This window comes from Leiobunum rupestre, chromosome 6 (genome assembly GCF_980474605.1).
Source record: "Leiobunum rupestre chromosome 6, qqLeiRupe1.1.hap1, whole genome shotgun sequence".
NCBI lineage: Eukaryota > Metazoa > Arthropoda > Arachnida > Opiliones > Sclerosomatidae > Leiobunum > Leiobunum rupestre.
This window is the reverse complement of record NC_143389.1, coordinates 59,259,924-59,267,807: the sequence shown is the minus strand read 5'-3', so window position 1 is coordinate 59,267,807 and position 7,884 is coordinate 59,259,924.

The window sequence follows — 7,884 nt, the reverse complement described above, 5'->3', positions numbered from 1 at the left end:
CATTTTTAGAGCTTAATAATTATTTAGAAATCGTCGATCTTATTAAGATTCGAGACAAATCATTTTTAGAGCTTAATAATTCTTTAGCAATTGTCGATCTTATTAAAATTCGAGACAAATCATTTTTAGAGCTTAATGATTCTTAACTCGATCTTATTAAGATTCAAGACAAATCATTTTAGAGCTTAATAATTCTGTAGAAATTGTCGATCTTATTAAAATTCGAGACAAATCATTTTTAGAGCTTATTAATTCTTTGAAAATTGTCGATATTAGCCAAATTCGAGTTAAAATTTTTTTGTAGAATATAAGTATACTCTTCACGCGTCTCACATTAGAGCTGAAATTAATTAATGACATAAAATGGAACATTAAACCAAACTTTTAGAACGATCTTGAGGCCCTATAAATGTCATCCATTGTCGCTAACTACAATGGGTTTTCCCGCTTTGTACTTGATTGGCCAATTGGTCGATAATATTTCCCCTCAGTGCGATCACAGCCCGGTGATGAAGTGGTCTTATACTAACTATCTTTCCGTTTGAGGAAATGAAGGAAGGGCCAGCGGAACGAGCTATCTGCCATCTATAAGAAGCTTCCGGGAACTTTGCTTCGTGATGGCGGCCATGGCTCAAAAGCGTTACGTGGTCAGAAAGAGAGGTGGCGCAGCTAGCCTTCCACCGTAGATATAGTGACGTCACGCGAAACTCGCTTATACCCGACTGATCTATAAGAGTTCCCCTTTCTACTTTTTGTTTCGCGCGTCTATTACCTCAATCTGCTTTCCCTCGATAATCTCATGTCGAGACGAAAAAAAGCCAGACTGTGTCTCCGAATTTCCATCCTATACTTTTCTCTCTCTAACCGTTTTTCCGATAATCGTGACATTTTCGGGCTCTTTTTCCGCTTTTCCTCCAGGTCTACCTATTCTTATTGAGACGCCCTTACCTGAGTTTTTGTTCCGTCGACGTCTGCGCGTACTTCACCCTCTTTCCGGTTTTTACGAAGTTGTCCTTTGAAGTACTTTGGAGTTTTGTCTTTCGTCGAAGAAGAGATTTTTCGGTTTCGTGTGGTGGTGTCATTTTATTTAGTTTTTGTATTCCGTTCTTTACGAGGTATTTCATTAAGAGTTATTAATTAATGGGAAAACGCTATTGTAAGAAACGGTTCCAGTTTTATCCGTGAATTAATTACGGTGTACATACAATAGTACAGACTTGTATTTTCCAGCTTCACTAATTCTCCAGACTTGATAGTTTCTAAATGACATAACGTAGGACTTAGAATGCTGTGAAACAGGATACGATGAAGACAGGAAACCAGGATACCACAGACTTGAGTTCAGTTGATCATCAGGGATAGTAGCGTGGCGCGGTGGAAGCGTGCGGGGCCGATAACCTGTTGAAGTTTCATAGCACCACTTCTCAGAAATCAACAAGAACTTTGTAAAATGATAAACTAGTTTAATTTATTAAAATAACAAGAGCTAATTACATGTGTCGCAACTTTTCGTTCGATTAATGTAAAAAGAATAATGATAAAATTTTTTTGAAATTTTGAGAACTTAGGTCTAATATTTTGGTAAATATTATTTTTTGGTAGACCTTGCCCTGCTGTGACTGAAGTTTACCTTGTTAAAGAAAATCTAGAAGCCGGGAGTAGTGGCTCACTCCTGTAATCCCAGGCGTCCGGGAGGCAGAGTTTGTGGAAGGCCGTGTGAGGACGACTACCAATCCCCCAACGGGTGGTCGGGATACTTCCGCCACGGGTGTCCCACCCCTGTCCCCACCCCCGTTGGCGTGGCGGTTACACATATCTCACCCTAATTAATCAGTTATTGTGTGTGTGCTGGTGTCTAAGGCCTCTGGTCGACACTGATGTTTGTGTATCTAAAAAAAAAAATAATCTAGAAACTAGTAGTTGCGTGTCTGATCAGTTCGAGATACGTTGATTCAATTGACTAAGCTTTTAAATATAAATAAAGTAGTTTTATTTTAACCCTTGTGCTCTCATAATTAACTGACGCTACGATCCTGAAAAATTCCGCGAGAGCATGATTGGTAAACGATTAATATGTGACACGCTGATAAGCAGTGTTAAGCTGCTTTCACACTCGACGGAAAATTAGCAGCGTAAAGTTGAACGTTAGCGGTATATCGAATGGGAATCAATTTTCAGCTCGGCGTTTATTATCGTCTTTCCGGCATATTTTCCGTCGAGTGTGAAACCAGCTTAAAAGGTATTTATAGTAAAACCCCAGCGGAATAAACATAAAAAACAAATATAAAAATATAGCGGAGAGATTAAATTATAAAACACCTCTCCGTGCTTTTTCTTTCCCGCTGTGTTAAAAAACTATCTTCGTGGTTTATCTTCGACAATATCTAATGGCGTTTTTCTTTGGCAGCTCCAAAACTGCTGTCAATTCCCACTCGGATCAAGTAAAGCTTGCGTGTGATGTCAGCATTCACGCGAGAGCGATTTTCCAATTTTAAGGGCAATATTTCCGTGTCCATTTGGACTAAACTTAGAAATAAAGGTATAGTTATAAGTGAATAAGTTATAATATTCCCCTGACAATAATCAAATTTGAGCAGCCACGCAAAGAAAACCATCAAATAAATATTGCTAATTTTATCTTATATTCAAAACACAATTTTTAATTCCTAGACTTCAAATGAAATAATGAAAATAAAATAGTCCACTGTGTATAATAAAAAGTAGTTTTATTTTTAAAGACAAATTAAAATAAAACTACTTTTTATTATACACAATGGAGTATTTTATTTTCATTACTATATGTATAAGTGCCAAAATTTCTTGAAATATAATTGAAATAGCTACTTTTGTAAGTTTTAAAACAAAATAACTCAAAATTTTTAGCATCTTTTCAACGTGTTTATGGGCTTCAAATTTGGATTTATAAAAAAAATCGCTGTTCGAATTTGTCTGAACGAGAACCAGACTTCAATCGGCGTGGAACCAAATGCGTGGAAAAGCCTACACGTTTGGTGCTTAAAAGCGGTTCAGCGCGACTCCTCAACTGCAAGCAGTTTCATCGATTCCTCCATTCTTCAGAACTCCTCCAATATCAGTAGCGAAGAAGCGCTTAACCTTAGCGACAGCTGATCGCGAGTGCCCGAAAGGCAAAGTGGCGAAGAGAGCTATCCGCGAATGACAACGAGGGGGCCAGGCTGGGCGGCCGCCCCACGGCCACGTTGAACACCCGCCTTCACTCGTTTCTTCGGCGTGTTACCACCACGGCCACCACCACCCTGTAAATGTAACTAGGGATTGAGATTAGCGCTACTTTGGTCAGTAAAAGAACCACATCAGTTTCAAACTCGGTGCAAAAAAAAGGAAATTTTCCAGTCTCTCAAAGTTCGCGAAATGTTTCGGAAAATGGTCCCCAGGCGGTTCGAAAGGGAAGACCCTTAATTATTGGGCGGCTGACGGTGTTGAGAAGGCTACACCTTCGCCTCACCAATTGCCCTAATTATAAATACCAGAACGTGGATGAGAAAATGAAAGCCTAGAAGCTCCGAACTTGGTACTTTGATTTTTTCACACTACGCAATTTGTTAGGAATAGAATTTGTCCGTCGAAAATTGTATAGTATTAAATTTCCCTATGAATTTATCCCAACCTCCAGGCAAACATTCCGTTAAGTTTCGCGCCCCGTAGCGCTACCTACGAGCACTTTTTAGAACTACTAAAACTGGTGGAAAATATCGTTCAATGAAGAAAAATTATACTTAATTTATCAATAGCTGGTAGCGATTTTAATTAGCAATTGCTGAAAATTGGGTCTCGTTTCGACGTTTGGTGGCCGTACAGAGAGATTACAAACGGCGACTTAAGCTTGTACGTTTGCGTTTTAAAAATATTGATATTGGTCCAATAGACCTTTCTACAAATTCCAAGCTAAACAGGCCAAACACTTTCACATAGACAACATAGCGCTACTTCAGTAGGACTTGCAAACTTATTCATTCTTTGGTTTTAAAAATTTTGCTTATGCTCATTCCTATTTGATTGGTATTTTCTGAAGCGTCACCCCTAAAGTCGATTTTCAAAATAGAGCTAAGGTAATGAGGAAATGAGATTTAAACCACTTAGTGTACAACAAAAGTTTTTATTAGAAAAACTTTTATTGTACACTAAGTGGTTTAAATCTTATTACCTCGTTATTTAAATGTACAAGTGCCGTTTAATTTTTTAATTTTTTAAATTCATTTTAATAAATTTTAAAATATTCAACAATAGAGCTAAGGTAGCCTACGTGAAGATAGTATATTTTAAAATATAGTAATTCCATAACTGAGCTATTTACAAAATCAATGCGATATAGATAATCAACTATTTATAATGGTTTGTATAAAACTGTAGCCGTTAAATGAGTTGGATTTTGACCAAAATTCCACTATTTATCCAGACAACTAGATTGGCAGGTTTGCCAGATAATCCATTTTTGAGCTTCCCTGGTTAATGAAAAATAGGGCAAAACCGTCTGCCTCTCTATATACAAAAGTAAATAACCACATATAGAGTATTTTATAGAATGGTCTATTGCAAAATACCTATATAGCTAATTCTAGAGGACATTGGCACAGTTAATATTGAATTCTCGCAGCCGATACAAACGGAAGTAGAGATTTTTTTAAAGATAAAGTATAAAGTGCAGGAGAGGAAAGGTATATCCTTTCTAGTTTCTCCGTTCGCTCTCCCCGCTGATTTCAAAGCTCAATAAACCAATTTGGTTTCCCTTCCGAGTGAAAGCGGCTAAGAAATATATATATATATATATATAGTTGGAAAACCCCCCCACGGTGTATTCCCATCAGGAAAGGTATCAATCGACAGCCCCCCGCGTATCTTAGATATTAAGACGAGTAGTTTTCTTACGCTGTATTCCCCCGGTAACTCGGCGGATCTTCGATGGCGGGGTATTTAGAATCTCCCAGATTGGAGGCGAATTTCGCTCCCGTTGCCATGGCGACGGTACCGGGTTGGGAGCCTTTTTTTTTTCAACCTGCGCTTCAAAAATTTATTTCAAAAAGCGCTATTAAATTCGACACTGTACTGTCTACGGCGTTTAAATTGATTCATTTTGGTAATTGAGAAATATAAATTAAGCCTTTAAACCAATTTACAATAATTAGGTTTAATGTTGTATTTCATATGAAAGCAGACAACCAGTGTTATCAAACAATCAGCTGGGTCAATACCCAATGCACCAGCCTAGGCCCATGTCATCCAGCGGCTTTTAAAGCCATTTATTACTCAGGTGGTCGGGTAAAAATGCGTATGAGGATGGTGGCTAGCCAACATCATCTCCATACACTCACAACTACCATTAACCTCCATCAGTTTTTATGGAAAGGGGAAACCGAAGAAATCGTGGGAAAACGCCTTTGATCAGCGGGGAGAAAACTTTCAAACTTAACGCGGAAGGAGCTGTGCCACAAGAAGTAAAATTATTATTATTACCTTCCGCTAACTTTAAAACACGTTTCGGAAGTAAAAAATAGTGCGAGGCGAAATACATCATACCGTGATTTACTTAAACTATCACGTGGAGTAAATATCCTTACGCAGCCTAAGTTTTACATTTTCAATATTAAACGGTCTTTTGAAGGTACGTGTTCTATTTTTCTGGCCTGAATCTAAATGGATACTTCTGTCTTAAGAACAATATTATATACTTTTGATCAAATATTTGGTAATTTTTGTAAAATCAATAAGTGTTATTAAATAAATATGGAAATTTTTCTTTAACACTCAGTAGTATTCGGTTTTAGACAGTGTAAAGCGAGGAGTAAGTCACTCTCGGATGACCTGTACACGGAGTTCGCGTACTTAGTACTGTTAAAGGTACGGATTTTAAAGAGTTCACGAACTCTTATTAGCACAGTCAGAGGTACGACTGTGTACACCGGGTTCGCGGAGTGACCAACCCCTCGGTGTAAACATACAAAACCATAAATGAATGTTAAATAAATATTTAAATTTTAACACTCAGTAGTATTCGGTTTTAGACAGTGTAAACAGTCAAAACCATAAATTAATGTTAAATAAATATTTAAATTTTTCTTTAACACTCACAAGTCAGTAGTATTCGGTTTTAGACAGTGTAAACAAACAAAACCATAAATGAATGTTAAATAAATATTTAAATATATCTTTAACACTCACAAGTCAGTAGTATTCGGTTTTAGACAGTGTAAATAAACAAAACAATCAATGAATGCGAAATAAATATTTAAATTTATCTTTAACATTCAGTAGTATTCGGTTTTAGACAGTGTAAACAAACAAAACCATAAATGAATGTTAAATAAATATTTAAATCTATCTTTAACACTCACAAGTCAGTAGTATTCGGTTTTAGACAGTGTAAACAAACAAAACCATAAATGAATGTTAAATAAATATTTAAATCTATCTTTAACACTCACAAGTCAGTAGTATTCGGTTTTAGACAGTGTAAACAAACAAAACAATCAATGAATGTGAAATAAATATTTAAATTTATCTTTAACATTCAATAGTATTCGGTTTTAGACAGTGTAAACAAACAAAACAATCAATGAATGTTAAGTAAATTTAAATACATATTGAACTCAGACCGTAGAAACATTCGTGATACGTCTAGTTCGTCTTGTTTTTTAGTCGGGGGGGGGGGGTGATCCAGGGATGAAGATGGGAGGGGGGGGGGGATCCTGGGATGAAGATGCGGCTGTGAGATGACAGTGTCGACCGATGCGTATCTCGCCTTCCTTTAAGCGAAAGGGATGTTTTTCTCCCGCCATCGCGTTTCGAGGGAGGTGGGAGTTAAGTCCGATAAAAAAAGCAATTTAACAGGAGTTAGATGACGTGGGTGTTGCTGCCTGAAAAAGCCCGGGGTTCGCGGGGTACCTGCAATACTCCCCAATTTTTAGGAAAACCCGCGTCTACCAAGTGTATAATCCGATTTTTGGGGGAAGATCCCCTCCGAAAACCAGACACGGAGCTCCTCTTTTCTTTGATTAGACGCGGTTGACGGATAAATAATAACCTTTCCTCTCTCCGAGAAAGGAGGAAATTTATCCTTAAAACTTCGTAAATTTGAATAGACATTGTTAGGAACAAACCAAAATTAACATAATTACCAAAAGTGTGACAATCCCTGTACTTTCGTATGCTAAAGGTATAATGAATGCTCGACTCGAGATCGACTACATAAAAGACTATTTATGGTCGCCCAGGGCTGGACTGGCTAGTAGTTGGCCCCACCGGCTATGCAATCGTATGGGCCGCATTTCAAATTAATGCAAAATATTTCCTCTTTGGCAACGAAAAATGTTTTTGACAACATAAAATGGAAATTTTCCCATTGAAAATAACATGGGATTTGGACCGATTCCAAAGGTCCCCCCTGTGATATGTTTTATTTAACGGTACGGGGGTATACAAATCATTTAAAACATTTAAAAAAATTTAAAAAAAATTAAAGTACCAAAATTATAAAAAATTTGTTAAAAATTTATCACATTTTGATCAATTTGAACCAAATAGGTGAAAAGGAACCGATATGGCTTAAGTAGGAAAAATTTCCATTTTATGTTGTCAAAAACATTTTTCGTTGCCATGGCAAAACCGTTGCCCATTGAATAAATTCCCTTTAGGATTTTTCAAGTTACATGAAGGTCTACCAATCCCTCGAGTTTGAACGAAATCGGTGTGTTAGTATTTGACGTGGATAGAAAATAAATATTTGATATTCGACCCGATCTCCATAAAATTGTTGAAATGTTCCGCTAGACTAGTGCTTACGACAGAAATTCGCATCGGGAGATGTCACCACTGTTCCGAAAGAAAGGTACTGCTTTTATAACGACTTTA